Here is a 17,029-nt window from a genome sequence, read left to right as displayed (position 1 = left end):
TTCACCCCGGGATCCTTTTTATGTTTAACTTCAACAAATTCTCATAAAGTTTCCTCTCAGTTTAACAAAATCATTTAGTTCCCTTTAAGAATTTGATAAATTTTGGCAACCTTTCCCTAAAGAAATCTTTGTTTGAATGTAGATGCAAAATACCTATTCAGTTATTCAGCGACTAGAGCAGGATCATCAACATTAAGTGGATCAATCTGTTTCAACCCCTTTCTTCTATTGTCAATATAAGCAACGAAGTCTTTGCTGCTTTTCTTTTCATTCTTTCTCAGAGACTTCTCGTAATCTGTCTTAGGCAAGCTAAGGCAGATTGCGAGGCTTTACTGCAGACTAGTTTATAACTATCATCGGTTTCTGTATCAACCCTGATAATTTATATGCATCAAATGAACTTTTATTCTCTGTCACGTGCCTCAATAGTTCATCTGACATCCGTTTAGGTATAAGGCTGAAGCAGTACTTCTTATTTGGTACGAAAAGCCTAGTAGCTTCTACGGTTACTTTCCTCAATGCCTCCCATTTAGAATTTGCTGTTGGTACCATCATCAGTTGGTCCCGCTGTATAGAATTTAGAAACTGTCTGAGGCCACTCTAGTCACTCTTACGAAAGGAAACACCCCTTCCTCTACCCTTGATGGTAGTTATATCTTTAAGTAAATTCCACATCAGTACGCTGTCATCACTCTTACCGAGTGGGTCTTTTACCGGCATATTTTTTATGCATGAAGAATCGATGCTAATATACAGATCAAGAATATTGCTTCCTCTTTTTCTTCTCTAACATGTATGAGTAAATAACCCACACGTTCTAGTCAATATCTGGAAAGTTAAACTCCCCCATTATAAGACATTCTGATTTACTGAACCACTTTTGAACCATTTACTGAACCACAAAACAGCTCTACAGCTCTGTTTTACTCATCATAGTGATTCGGCCTATTACACTCTTTTACTGTCATTTTCATTTTACCAGTGCTTATGTCACGCCAAACACTCAGCATTCCACTGGCCACTCATGTCGACCGGATGCACTGCCCTAGATTTAATATGCTTCTGAACTAATAGCACAATCCCTTCCCCTTTCTCTCATGTACGTCCTTTCTGTACACATTTACTCCCCGTGATCAAACTCTGCATCCATTATGCGTGAGTGACACCATGTCTCCGATATCCGTACAATGTCTAAATTTGATGACTCGAATAGCACCTGAAATTCATCAATAGATTTATAAGGCTCCTAGCACTAGCGGATATGCAAGTATATCTCTGCCTGTTTTTACTCTTATTTACCCTAACACCGTTCATACTTGTTCCATGGGTACCGATAGACGCCCTTAAAAATCACGACACCTTACTTTCCAGGCTGCTGACTGTGTCAATAGAAGAAATGTAAGATTCATATTTACCATTGCCTGCAGCTCTAGTAAATCTATTAATCTGGTTTCCCCCCCATGGTAGCAGTTTTCTGACTCACTAACGCTACCTTGATAGCATCAGCAAATATCATTGCGCTCCCTCTATGACCTTGCACAGTCTCCCCACGCTGAATTGATTGACAGAGCTTTCAACATAGACTCCCTCCTATCATGTATGGGCTGAATTGCAGACACTTTGAGATTTAATCCTAACGCGATTTTTCATATGATTGCCCTGTACGTATTAAGTACAGGACAATCATGTGAAATGTGTACAGGGCAATCATTCTACTCTTAATATCATTAGTGCCTATCGTGTACAACGATGTCACCTTTCGTGCCTTTGTTCCTGGCAGATATACCCTGGTCCTATTCCACCTATTCCTTTTTGCAGAATATATTTCCTTTTTTCTGACAACAGATTCACCAACAATAACTATCTTCTGTGTGACCAGCGCATTTTGCCTCTCAAATTGCCGCTGTGTTGACTGATGCACAAGTGTAGGTTCTGACGTTGAGTTAGGCAGCTGAGAACTTGGTGAGCCCCCATTTTAATTCCTTCGTGGGCATTCTCCCTATTCTTCAAGCTCTCATAAACGCCCATCAATTCTCATTGGCTGTATCATGTCCCGTTCTAAATGGATCTGCAAACACCACACAAGCAGCACATTTACGAGGTCGTATTTCGTAGGAGAACCGCCCCCCTACAGTTATCTCCCGAGCTACAGCACTCCCGCTACTTGAGGAGCCCACTGCGTTGGTGTTCTGGTATGAGGCATGGTTTCCGTTTAAATGCAATTTAATTCGAGCATACTACAATAAACTTATATATACCTAAACGCAATAATACATATTTGGCTATCAAGTTTATGTTGTTCGTGTGTATTACGCTATACTGTTATTCGTAGAGTTAAAATTACTTATTGCTTTCCTAGAAATAGAATTTCTTGGCTAAAAACAAAAATATAACACGCCAACCTCAGTGTTTGGAACCTTCGAGCTACTCATTTACCACAATTAAAACTGTACAGTTCCATTACCATGCACTACACTGCTAGTTACGTGATACAACATTCGCTCCAAATCACCGAAAAACTCTTCGAATATTAAGTCTTAAGTTACATAATCTCTAGCAAAATTTAAAAATTAGCTAATGAGCATGACTATTAAACTATTTATTGAACACAATTTAATATGTTAAGTTAAAAAAGGCAAAATATTCCAAAAATTTTATCCTTTTCCAAAAGCGCAAAATTCTTCGCTTCAAATCCCTTTAGCCCTCCCCTTTAGAATATCCTAGGACACCGTTCCCGAATGCTAAGTTTGTATAAACGAGAAGAAGTTCATCTTATTTCCGATCATTGGGAAATATGTTCTATCACAGTCAATATTTCGAAGATATTGACAATTTTCAAATCACTGAATGTGCCTGTTAAGATTGTTACTAAATATAATACAACTCTTATACTACGTGAAATTAAAAATATAGTTTATTAAGCTGTTCGCTTGAACTGCTATACATTAAGGTAACGTTTCAGGTATCTTACCGATACCCATCATCAGATCGTGCTTTTGGGGGAACAAAAATAGAAAGGATTAGAATTTTGAATACAATTACCAATATTACAATTATCAATATTACGATTACAATTACCAATATTATGAATTATGTATATTACAATTACAATTACGATTTGCAAATAAACATTTCTAAGTTTGGATTATTGTTATAACAGAACCAGATATTAAATTAGATAAATACAAAGAGATTAAATTTAATTCTTACCTGCAAGAGGAGTCTGCCAGCAGGTAAGAATTTAATCCCTTTGTATTTACCTAATTTAATATCTGATTGTGACAATAATCCAAACTTAGAAATGTTTATTTGCAAATCGTAATTGTAATATTCATAATATCGGTAATTGTAATAGTAATATTGATAGTTGTAATTGTAACATTGGTAATTGTATTAAATTTGTAACCCTTTCTAATTTTGTTCCCCCAACAGGACGGTCTGATGATGGGTATCGGTAAGATACCTGAAACGTTGTTACCTTAATGTATAGTAGTTTAGGCGAAGGAATTATTCACATATATAAATGCAAAGAAGAGAAGGATAGACCAGATGACTTATGTAATGGAAGCGGGACAGCATTAGATACCCCAGCTGAAGTTGCAGGCGAACTCAACAGTTATTTTGCATCGATATTTACAGAAGAAAAACCCTTTGTGTCAATTAGAAATTTTGAGAGTGAAGTTGAAAAAAAATTTAATTAATGATGTTGAAATTTCACATGTTTATTTAATGAAAAACCTTTTGAGCCTACAGGTCAGTAAGGCTCCTGGGGTCGATAGCATATACCCTATAATCGTAGGGTAGGCGGCAAGTGAGTTCATTGAACCGTTGAGGATAATTATGAGAGCATCATTGGACTCGGGAGTGAAGGTAATTTCCCACTTCGCTCTTAGAGTGAAGTAGTAGGAAAAATCATGTAGACAATGATCAAGGGCGGAATTCGGGATTATTTAGACAGAGATAGAATTCTGGAGGATACTCAGCATTGTTTTGTAAAGGGAAAATCATGTTTAACTAATCTGGTTAGCTATTTTAATAGGGTTACTCAAGAGCTGGACTTAGGGAATAATTTCGACGTTGCTTATTTGGATTTCAGCAAAGTATTTGACTCATTCCCACATGGGCGGTTATTTTATAAGCTGGAACAGGTAGGAATCACAGGGAAAATCCTTAGAGGGATAGCTGGATGGCTTCAGGGCAGAAGGCAGAGGGTTGTGATAAATGGTTATTTCTCAGATTGGGTTGATGTAATAAGTGGGATTCCACAAGGATCAGTATTAGGACCACTGTTGTTTTTGATTTTCATAAATGACATCGACGAAGCATAGAGGGCGCGTGATGTCTAATTTTGCAGATGATGTAAAGATTGGTAGAGTATTTAATGATCACCGCCGCTTCTTCAGAGTGACGTAAATAGACTTCAGGGAAGATCAGAAAAATAGCAACTATGCTTTAATCCAACAGAGTGTAAGGTATTGCACTTGGGGAACAGTAACCCAAAAATAATAAAAGCTGAAGAAAGGCATTGTGCTTGTTGAAAGGGTCCAAAGACGGGTAACTCGCCTGGTGAGATCTCGGCAAAAGGGCGTCCATGTGAGAAAAGACTTCGAATATGTGGGTTGCAGAGCTTGGAAACTAGGCATCTTAGAGAGACTTGATTGAGGTGTTTAAGGCCCTGAGAGGATGAAAATTTCACGGTTATAAATGATTCTATAACTAGGGACCATAGATTCAAGTTACGGGGGGTTTAGACTGGATTACAGGAACTTTTATTCTAGACAGCGAGTTATAAATTACTGGAATAAGTTACCTACATGGGTAGTAGAGGCTGTCAGTTTGGGGAAACCTAGGAGGGAAACGCATAAGTTGTCTATTTACTTTTTTCTTATTAATTATTATTATTTTTTTAAATTTTCTTCTTGTTATTATTTTATTCTTATTCTTATTATTTTATTTTATTTTTTTATTTTTTTGGCTGGTGCAGCATAAGCCATAGGCTTCCTTGCACCATGTGGACATTGCTAATTCTAATACTAATAGCTTAATAAACAAAATTATTATTTATCGTGGTATAAAAGTGGTATTTAGTAATAATCTTAATGGAAAACAACCACGTAACGTCCTTCCCTAACTACATGTGTATGAATGTGCCTAATGAACCTCTAACCGTGTTGCTTCGAAATCTTTCTTTTCTCCTGTTGTCCTTCCCCTTAACGTAAAATTATTGTCCCTTCCTTGTTTTGTCTCTAATTCAGAATTACATCCGTCAACACATTTTTGGGTCATCTTATACATCTTCATCAATCACGTTACCGGATCCAACAGAAGAGGAAAATAAAAGTGCTGCCTAACACAAGTTAGATAAAGACCAATGGACGATTTCGTAAACAACCATTCTTCATACGAACTGTAGAAATAAATTGTCTAGACAAATAAATATTAAAAACAATATGAAAAAAAAATGAAACAGAAAATTAGTGTATTTTCGAGTGTCTGTTATCACACTATAAATATTAAAGTTCTAAACTACTAAGATCAGTAATTGAAAGAAACTGAAACCAATCAAAGTACTGGTTTTTGGCTAAATAAAGAAAACCATATTTAAAGAAGAATATTGAGGGAAATTTGTAGAATAAACGTTGCCTACCTGACTGCACAGCTTCGGTGAGGATGTTGTTACCCAACAGAAGAGGAAAATGAAACCGCTGCGGTGGGGAGTGCAAGTTTATATACCGCTGTTGGAGGCAGTAGTCCAGCAGTGCTAGTTCTCCGACAGCCAATACCGTCGAAAGGTGTCCGTGGCGACTTCCTACAGTTGCTTTTCTCTGAGTATGTGTGCGGTTGTATTTGCCTGCGGTTTCTTGTTGTGTCTCTTTTCAAAGCGACGAAGTAATTAATTTCATTAGAGTCTCTTAACGAATTAAATTTTAAAGAACAAAGGTAAATCAGGAACTCCTTCTTTGAATACTTATGCAACGTGCGGAGTTTTCTGGTTAATTCACTACAGCTTACTTTCGCAACATCATTTACTTAACTTTCCTTCGAAGTCTTGGCAGAAAAACTTTTCAACAGAATGGACCCACACACACACACACATTACGTTGTGTCTGCGTATTTTGGATCAACAACACAGGCTGTTAAAGAAGTTAAAGCAGAGCAGATCAAACTTCCAATAATTGATTTTCCTAATCTCTAAAAACACCTCATTCTTTACATTTATTCCATGTGTTTTTTGCCACCGTTAAATAATTTACCTTTTCAACGCAATACATATACTATATTGCCAAACGTAACGGGACATTTGTATGTTTAAAATAACCAGCAGACGTTGCAGTTCTTCCCAAAGTGTTCAAAAAGGTGTTAAGGTCCTTTTCTTGCAGCTGCCATAAAAATTCCTCGCGTCATTGACGGGGTTCAAATACAGGCTTTTTTCCACCCGGTGTGGAAGGACTGTGATTGAATTCACAGTGCTACACGCTAGAGCAAGCACAACGGCACGAATAGATTGGCAAAATATCATCCCATTATGACTCACTGTTGGAAGTCCCTAAGTTCGATGCCCTGACCCATCTCTATTTCGCTGATGTGCCAACTTGTAGCATGAATGTGTTGTTTTTATAGCTATTCTTGGCATGTGGATGGTTGGCTCGATTCATTTTTCGCCAACTGAAGAGCCATCCAGACAATTTTGGTAATGCAGTATTTATTTTCATAAAAATGCTACCTACTGGTCATATCTCTGATGGGATCTTTTCTACGCTCTGAAGCTTGTATGATGTAATTGCAGAGAGGTCCTGCAATAGCTAAGGCTATAAAGCTTCCGTTATCACGTGTGTAAACTGTAGTATTCTACCGGGAGAGAAGAGAAAGAATTTTACATCTCCAAGACTAAGTGTTCGAAAGTTAGTAATAGCCATAAAGTCTGGAACATCAAATAAAATATGCACGAATACTATTAATAACAATAATACTTATTATAAGGCTCGATTAGTTTAAAAAGAAGTGCCACTGATATCATGATCGCGAGATTATGATTCGTGATCATCATGAATGGTCTATTCCTGCATAAACAAGGTGTTTAATAGAGTGAATGATCACCTCTGACAACCAAACAACTCTCATGTGCTCTCGTGGTATTTATAAACTGTCACCACGATAGAGATCCTTTTCATGTTATCATTATTATATATTTATTCATACCACAATTTGTACATACATTTACTTTAAATGGTCATTTACAAGCTTATGACGTAACAAAATTCTTCCCGATACAATTTGAAAACTGGGGAACGGGAAGGAATTAGTAACAAAAATCGAAATCCGAACATTCTTTACCCATTTCATCTACTAGGTAAGTCATCATCATCAGCCATTTTCAATCCACTGCAGGATGAAGGCCTCTCCAGCAACTTTCCAGTTCCTTCTGGTTTAAGCACTGGCCATCCATTTACTACCCACAAACTCATGAATTTCATCTATCAATTTCCGCCTTTGTCTTCCAGGATTTCTTCTAGCTCCTCTTGGGTACCATTCTGTTATTTTCTTAGTCCATCTGTCATCATGTCTTCGAGCTATGTGTCCTGCCCAAGACCATTTTAGTTCTTTAGTTTTGATAAGAATGTCCTTTACTTGAGTTTGCTGCCTAATCCATGTGTTTCTCTTCTTATCTAACAGTCTGATTCCCAATAAAATTCCTTCCATTCTTCGCTTTGTAGTTCTCAGCTTCTCTTCCATTCTTTTGGTGAATGCCCAAGTTTCACTTCCATAAGTCATGGTGGGGAGTATACATTGGTTTATTATTTTACGTTTCAGACAAACTGGGATATTGCTCTTCAGTATGTGACTATATTTCCTGAATGCTATCCATCCAAAATTTATTCTTCTCTTAACTTCCAGCCATTTATCATTATTACAGCTAATAATTTGCCCCAGACAAGTATATGACTCCACCTTTTCAATTACTGCCCCTTCAATCATTATTTCCCTTTCTGTGGAACACTTGTTCATCATTACTTTTGTTTTAGCCATATTCATCTTTAATCCTAAATCCTTACTAACTGTGCATAACTGATTAAGATTTTCCTCTAATTCTTTAGGATCGTGGCTTATGACCACAATGTCATCTGCAAATCGTAAATGGTTTAGGTACTCTCCGTTCACATTGACTCCTTTCTGCGACCAGTCTAATCTTCTGAAAGCTTCCTCAAGGGCAGCAGTAAACAGCTTCGGAGATATTGTGTCTCCTTGTCGAACTCCTTTCTCGATTTTAAATTTGCTACTGTCTTTGTCTAGTCTAATAAATGAGGTAGCATTCTCATATATTTTTTTCAAAATCATAATATGTGGGGTATCTATGCCTTGTCTTTCTAGCGCCGGAAACATTGCCTTATGCTGTATGGAGACAAATGCCTTTTCATAATACACAAATGCCAGGCATAATGGTGTTTTATATTCATTTGCTTTCTCCATTAGCTGTGGTATTACGTGAAGGTGATCCATAGTTGAGAATCCTGTCCTAAAGCCAGCTTGCTCTTTCGGCTGATTCTCATCAAGTATTCTTTCTAATCTGTTAGTAATGACCCTTGTGAACAACTTGTAGATGTGGGATAACAAGCTAATTGGTCTATAATTTCCAATTTCTGATTTATCTCCTTTCTTATGCAGTAAAACTATGATTGCATTATTCCACTGCTTAGGCGTCACACCTTTTCTAATGCACTTTGTGAAGAGCCTTGCCAGTTTTTGTGTTATGTCTCTTCCTCCCAATTTTAACAATTCTACAGTAATTTCATCTTCCCCCGGGGCTTTCTGATTCTTCATTTTCTTCAATGCATGTTCTACCTCATCAGGAAGAATATCAGGTATGTCGTGTGAGTTGCTACTTTGCAATCCACCTTCCTCACTGCTGCATCATTCCCTCGCTCCTTGTATAATTCTCTTTAGTAGTCTTCTGCTATTTGAATTATGCCCTCTCTGCTGTTTGTAAGTACACCATTGCTATTCTTCAGTTTCAGTATCATTTGTCTTTCTGTATTACTGCTCATGGCTGCTGATTTAAATCCTTTGTTTTCCCTTAATGCTTGTTCTACTTTTCTTGTGTTATATCTTCTTATGTCCTCTCTGAGTCTCTTTCTAATGGCTTTGCATAACTCAGTATACTCAATTTTCTCCCTGTCAGTGTTTTTCTTGCTCTTCATTTGTCGTCTTCGGTTCATCATGACAAGTGTTTCTTGTCTAATTTTTTTTCTTCTTTGGATTTCTTTTTCCCTATAGGTTTCTTGGACTTTATCACTTTCAGAAAGTTGTAATATTCCTCGTCGATATCTTGGTCCTCAGCAGTCTGCAGAAGCTCAAACTTGTTCTTAAGTTCCAGTACATACTGCTTTTTCTCCTCCTCTGTTATCTCAAAGACCTTTGTATTATTTACTCGAGTCAGTTTTTTCCTTTCATTTCCTACATCTATATCAAGTGTACATCTTACCATTCTGTGATCACTATCAACATTTACCTTATTCAGGACGGTAACATCATTCACAATATATCTTCTGTTAGTGAGGATGAAGTCGATTTCATTAGTTGTTAATCCATTTGGACTCTTCCATGTTCACTTTCTGTTCACCCTTTTCTTGAAAAAAGTGTTCATTACTGACAGTCCTTGAGATTCTGCAAATTCCACAAGTTTTCCACCTCTTTCATTTCTTTCACCAATTCCAAAATCTCCTATAGTTCCCCTTTCTGAGCTGTTTTGTCTTTTTCCAACTTTAGCATTGAAGTCCCCCATAATAATAGTGTAGTGTAGTGGGGTTTCTGCTCATCTAGAAGACTCTCAATTTCGGTGTACATTTCTTCAACATCTTCATCATCATGACTCGATATTGGTGCATAAATCATTATAACCTTTAGCTTGTATCTCTTAGAAATCTTGAGTATTAGTCTTGACTCCCTTGGTTATGTGCTTTTGAATTCCAAAATTCCAGAATCTCTGGTCGTACCCAGAGATTCTTAGCACCCTCTGCTTCCACTCTGATCCTCTCGCTGCCGTAAATGGGCGCCTCCGTAGCAAGGTGGGCTGGAGCAGCAGTGCGTAGCACACGCTTCTTGATTAGACCGTGGTTCGAGCCCGTGCCCACCAAATACGGAAGATGCGGAAAGGTCAGGGAATGACCACCGCATATCTCCGGAGCAATATGACCTTAGTTGCTAATGCTCCTAAAAACCAAATAACAACAATAACAACAACAGCTGCCGTAAGAGGGGGAGTGAAAGCTCCTGGGAACTGAGGGCCATTTGTTTTGTCGTGCTGTCATATGCTGGAGGGTTTGGTCTTTTCCTCTTCACGCTGACCAGGCGTCTTGAATAGAACCACTCTACACGTTCGTTGCCACCTAAGTGACGTAACAGGGCTTACCACCGAGAAGGTGTGCATAAGTGGATTTTAGGGAGGCAGGCCAACCGGACTTCTCCTAAATCTTCTGTAATAGAGAGATATTGGATCCATCAGTGTTTTAGGCTGAGTGTCTGATAACACACAGGATATTTGTTCCCCTCTAAGCCCCACTGGGTAAGTAGAGTGGGTAAAATTTTAAAATTTATCAAGGAAGGTCCAGTGAATTCACAAATCACTCAGAATTTACCAGCAGCTCACAAATTAAGTTATCAGCGGATTAATTTATTCCAAAAGCGATCTAAACAACTCACGCATCGGTTGGAAAAGGCTTGGGTTCAAAGCAGTCCAATGACACGAGGAATTTTATCGGCTTTTTACAACGTGGCCGAGTTAGTTGGTCTAAGACGAGGGCTGCATAATCTCCAGAAAACGGGAAAGTTGACTACAGAATGCACGCAATTTACAGACACAATATACTAACGCCTCTTAGCCCCAGTTGATTTAGCGCAAATGGTGATAGAAGCTAAACAGGCTATATAACAAAATTCAATATTTCACTTTAAAACAAAATTATAATTGTCATTTGAAATCCTGTCTTTCTTACATGTTTTAATGAAGAATTAGACTTAGAATGAACATATTTAATACATGCAATATTTTCTATTTAAGTTTATAAGCAAGATATCAGAAGGAGCGTTGAGATTCGGGAGGAGGAGGCAGGTTTTGTCGGCGCCTCCGTAGCCAGGTGGGCAGGAGCACCAGTGCGTAGCACATGCTTCTTGATTAGACCGGGGTTCGAGCCCGTCACCACCAAATACGGAGTATGCGGAAAGGTCAGGGAATGACCACCGCACCGGAGCAATATGGCCTTAGTTGCTAATGCTCCTAAAAACCAAATAACAACAACAACAACAACAGCAATGTGTAGCACACGCTTCTTCATTAGACCGGAGTTCGAGCCAGTGACCACCACGTACGGAGGATGCGGAAAGGTCAGGGAATGACCACCGCATATCCCCAGAGCAACATAGCTTTAGTTGCTAACGCTCCTAAATAACAAACAACAACAACAGGTTTTGTCTTTCAGAAAAATCATTTTAACCTTGCTCTCTATGACTGAAACTCGATATTCAGTTTGTGATTTCATAAGCCTATTACCCACGTTGTTCCTTTTCCATTATCTTAGATAGATTTTTTCTTTAGTTCCAATTGCCTCTCAGATACAGAGGATATTTTTTTTGCTTCCAGAAATATAAAATCGAACAAGGATAATCTTTTTTTTAGGGCTTCTCTTTTTAAAAATTCACTCCAGGAGCTCACATCTGGTGAGTATGGGCTTGTCACATCCAAGGTCCTGTGCTGGATATCATTATTCTCCTCTTTCTTGGTAATTCCTCTCTCTCTCTCTCTCTCTCTCTCTCTCTCTCTCTCTCTCTCTCTGTATTCTCTGGGAATTTTTTTTTTTTTTCGCTGGTGTAGCATAAGCCTCAAGCTTCCTTGCACATATGGCTAATAATAATAATAATAATAATAAAATCTTCTAAATCATTAGGGCTTATCATTGCACATTTCACTTTTTGGAGTAATTTATACATCTCTACGGTTTTAGTAGTTGTTGTAGTAGGGTTTTAGGAGCATCAGTGACTAAGGCCATAGTGCTCCGTGTATATTATCTATAAATTGCGTGTGGTCTGAGGTCGATTTTCTGTTTGCTTGACGAAAAATCCTATTTTTTCGGGAGAAAAAACCATGCTACCATCCCCTGAGATCGACTAACTCAGCCACTTTGTGAAAAAGACCCATAAAAAATTCTTCCCGTCATCGATGAGATTCGAATTCACGTCTTTTTCATGCGGTGTGGAAAGAACGGTGATCCTACCAGCTGTGCTACACACGCGGGGCATCTCTACACAAAACGAGTAATATTTAAAAAGAACTCATTGTACGTAGCAAGCTGGGACATACTGTAGCACTAAATACGGAGTATAAAGAAGCGTTTAATTGTACCCCAACACGAAAAGCTTCATTATGCCCCAGTCGCTCGCTTTAGAAAGTCAAGAACGTCACCTGCAGAATTTAAGCAGGAAACAAATATGATTTACCTGGGCTGAAAAAATTTCGGATTAGGTTTCAAGTAATCGCTACTGAAATCAGATGAATATACAACGAACAATATTTAAGCATCCACCCCTCACAAAACTTTACATTAGCTAGCAATCAGAAAACAGAAAGTCACACTCATGATTTCAGAAAGTAGTTGAACTATAGCAACAAACCTATTAGCCTACCTCTCTGCCATATATGCTAAAGATTTTAAAGCATTTTGTGCCCACTACAAGGATTGACAATTAAGTTCCAGGACTGAACTGAATACACTTATATCAAAGCACGCAAGACCCTGATTCAATGCGACATGACATTTGACCTACCTGACTGCTTCTATCTCTCTACAAGCTCATTTGCGTATCGTAAATCGTTCGCACGTAATAATGTCAGGGATGTTGTTATTATATACAATAGTAGTGTATAGGGATTACTGTATTGAGAAAATAAAGAGCGAACATTAAATTTTGGGTCAAAAACTTGAGAAAACTACAGCTGAAACCAATTAATTGGTAAAACAAGCGTATTGTTGTTCTTGTGGTTGTATTAGGGTTTTAGGAGCATCAGCGACTATGACTATATTGCTATGACTATGACTATATTAGGGTTTTATGAGCATCAGCGACTATGACTATATTGCTCCATATACACTGTATGTAATTTGTGAGTTCTGTGGTCGATTTTCTGTTTTCTGAATGTTTCTCAAAATGGAAAGTGGAATGCAAAATGCTATCATCGGCAAAACTATGGATAGGATTTCCAGTCAATGGAAGAAGGTCATTAATATACAAGAGGAAAAGAGTGGGGGAAAGAAATGAACCTTGGGGGACACCGATATTACTGGAGAAGTTAGAAGACATAGAGCCATCACCCTCAGTGAGCGATCAAAGAGAAAACTGGATAACCAATTACTAAAAACAGTTGGCAAACCATAAGCTGGAAGCTTGTTTAGAAGACCTTTATGCCAAACACGATCGAAAGCCTTTGAGATGTCAAGAGCAACTACTTGTGTTTCACCGAACCTTTCCATTGAATTAGTATGTATAGTGAATTAGTATGTAATCAGCAATATGACTATATTGCTCCATATGTAATTTGTGAGTTCTGTGGTCGATTTTCTGTTTTCTGGATGAAAAACACGGGTTTCTGGGACTAAAAACCATGCTACCCCCGCCTGAGACCAACTAACTTAACCACATTCTGAAAAAGGCCCATAAAAACTCACGTCATGGACGGGACTCGAACTCAGATTTTTTTCCACCTGGTGTGGGGAGGACGGCGATCCTACCAATTGACTGGTGTGTTTTTCATTGAGCTAGAATATCTCTTCGAATGATGGAAGACCAACTTGACATTAATACAGTAACAATTCCCGCAATTGTGATAAACCGAAATTTGGGGAAATGGAAGATCTGTGCTTGGTTCATTTATTATGACTGAATAATTAACCTGTCTTTTCAGCTAATCAGACTTGAAGCATGAGAAGTGTTCATTCAAGTTACTGACGATAATCATGATCGCGTCTCATGGTATTTCTAATACAATCCACAAAGAGACAAAGCATGGAACAGCGATCATCATGCTCTTCAAAAAATGAAAAAAAAAAAAATAAATAAATAAATAAAAATAGTTTTCAAAAATTAGAAATCAAAGAGATGTTGATCACGTTCTTCAATGGCAAGCAAAATATTGAAAAGGATTTTGTTCCACATTACAGATAAATGGGTGTTTCCTAACATGTGATAGTACTTTTGGGAGCGATTCATGACCTGAAAACAATGAATAATGTAGATATAAAACCTGTGTCCGATTCTGATTATGGTTATGGAGATATGGCTGTTTTGAATTTTAAAAAATAGCTATGGAGTTTTCATTAGTAAAAAAATGAACTAATGAAAAAAATGATCTTGCCCAAGGAAAGGAAGAAGCTTTCAAGGAGTTGGAGTTTCACTTGTGGAGAGAGCAGAACGTCTGTAGAAAAATGCAAATGCATGCAATAACATATAAGGATAACCCAACAACTTACTCATCTGTCCATAAATTGCATGTCTTTTCTGGTCGATTTGCCTGTTTTGCTGGACAAAAAATCCAACTGTCCAGGAGGAAAAACTTTGCTATCTTCTCCTCTGAGCACATGTGGGTATCACAGTTCGTATAATCACCGTCCTCCCCACACTGGGTGGAAAAGACTTGAGTTCGAATCCTGTCAATGACGCGAGAAAATTTTATGGGTAATTTTCACAACGTGGGTAAGTGATTCGGCCTCAGACGAGGGTAGCATGTTTTTTTTCTGTAGCAAATAGCAAACCGACAGTAGAACACACGCAATATACCGGCATATTTTATACGGTGCAATATGACCTAAGTTGTTGATGCGCCTAAAACCCTTCAACAGCCAGCCAACCAACGACTCGTCTAATCGACTTACTCAGGTCACGAAATGACAGAAATCCATAAAGGTTCCTCACGTCATTGATAGGATTCGAACCGGGTATTTTCACACTCGTGTGGGAAGGACATTGATTATAACCATTGTTCTACCAGCGCGGACGATAGGCCGACAAAGAAAACTAATCCCAGGATCAAGAAAAAATCGCAGAAGTATATTCACAGATGCATACTAAAGGAAGAAGAACCCCATATCGGCCGCAAGTGGAAATCATGGAGAAATTATTGTATCCAGCAAGAAGAAGAACAATAAGTGAATTTACGATCTCATTACTAGGATAAAAAGTAGAAACACAAAATGTTCGTAACTATTTATAGTCTCCGCGACACTGGTGGTAAAGAATAAATAAATAAATAACAACTTTTTTGATTAACTTCAGTTTCAGCAATTGCGCTCAAAATAGTTGTGGGTAAGCTGATAAAAGGTACTACTGCCGGAAAGGTTAAACATCATCGATTTGTTATTCTATGTTGGTTATATATTTAATTAATTTATTTATTTCTTGTATTAGGCAGCTCCTTCCAACCTGCAGCAATTCCCTGTTCATGAATACAATCTTCGTCATGAATAGGGTCTATATACATACAGTCATACCGTTGAACACACGCAGCATGAGCTGCTAGCAAAACAGCAGCATAATGAGCAGCTAGCAGAGACCAAGAAATAGTATAGGGCAGCACCATTAATTTCCAAGGAAGAAGACCACCAGAAGATTAATCAAAGCTGTGTGGGTGCAGCATCAGGAACTTGCAGAGATATAGACAGCGTGAGAACTGATGGTAAAATGTCTTAGGTTTTAATAAAGCCTACCGTCCTTCCCACACCGAGTGGAAAAGACCTGAGTTCGAATCCCATCAATGACTTGAGGAATTTTTGTGGGCTTTTTTTCACAATGTGGCCGAGTTAGTCGGTCTCAGGCAAAAGTAGCATTTCTTTTTCTCCTGGAAATTTGGGTTTTCCTTCCAGGAAACAAGCAAATCGACCACAGAACAAACGCAATTTACAGACAATATACGGAATATGGTCTAAGTCGCTGATGCACCTAAATTCTTATAACAACAACAAAGTAGGATTGTATTACGAGTCATATTAGGAATTAGGAGACGCAATACTGAACATATAGAGATGCATGTATAGATAATTATAATAACCAATGTAAACTACAGTCATATGAATAATTAATGCACTCAACGCTAAAATTCCGTTGTACATAAAAAACAATGGTGGCTGAATTTAACCAGTATGCCAACTACGATTAACGATCAAGCCTTTGCCCAAACTAACGTTACCACATTGTATGTATTTATTGTATATATTTATACTATAAAATATTAAAACACTACATTACTAATTGTTATTTAAGAGAATAGTATAAAACTGAATAAAAAAATAATTAAAACATTCATGCACTCACGTGTAAAGACTTTTTACTCTCTTCTTTCTCTCTTCTTACCCAAGAAAAAAGGACAGAAATTAACTCTGAAAAATAAGACGCAGATTATCAGTGCTCTCACATGATGAGGTAGCGTTATGAGTGTGGGTTCCTGGAACTGGCGTGCCTTATAAAGAATATCAACGATAATGAAATATTCTCTCACTCTCTCTCTCTCTCTCTCTCTCTCTCTGTCTTTTGTTAATCGTGACTGCTAGGTCACCAGATCTACCTCAGTCTCTGCTTTTCTTAATCACAAAGAAGCCGTTGAATACACACACTCATATTACTGTGCGTCAGGATTCTTTTGCGCACCATATTCTGGGTTATTCATCTATTAAGAAACCGGAAGTACACACTATTTATTGATCCAAGGTATACGATTTTAAAAATTATATTCAAATCTAATGAAACGAAATAAACACTGATGAACTGTGCTTGTTTTTTAATAACCCACTGGTTTACAAAATAATAATAATAAATGAATAAAAATAAATAACTGGGAAAATCGAAAAAAAAAGTAATATAAACATTTTTAAAGCACTGAAAAATCTGAAAGTATTTTTATTTTTGGATTTTTTTTTTAAATCTTTGTTTTAGATTTTAGTTTTAGGGTGTAACCATTTTTATTTATTTATTATTATTATTTATTATTTTT

General features: G+C 37.6%; 1 protein-coding gene across 1 annotated transcript in view; it reads right to left on the bottom strand.

Annotated features, from left to right (window-relative positions):
* Positions 1 to 5,685, bottom strand: part of LOC150080154 (uncharacterized) — a 34,434-nt gene extending 28,749 nt beyond the window's left edge. The window contains exon 1 of the mRNA XM_090381461.1: positions 5,648 to 5,685. The gene's annotated coding sequence lies outside the window, so the exon portion shown is untranslated. The remainder of the gene's footprint in view (positions 1 to 5,647) is intronic.
* Between the last annotated feature and the right edge of the window lie 11,344 nt (positions 5,686 to 17,029).

The sequence above is a fragment of the Mastigoproctus giganteus genome, chromosome 9, assembly GCF_048544385.1.
Source record: "Mastigoproctus giganteus isolate SK-2022 chromosome 9, ASM4854438v1, whole genome shotgun sequence".
In the NCBI taxonomy this organism is placed as follows: domain Eukaryota; kingdom Metazoa; phylum Arthropoda; class Arachnida; order Uropygi; family Thelyphonidae; genus Mastigoproctus; species Mastigoproctus giganteus.
This window is presented reverse-complemented; position numbering and strand designations above follow the sequence as displayed.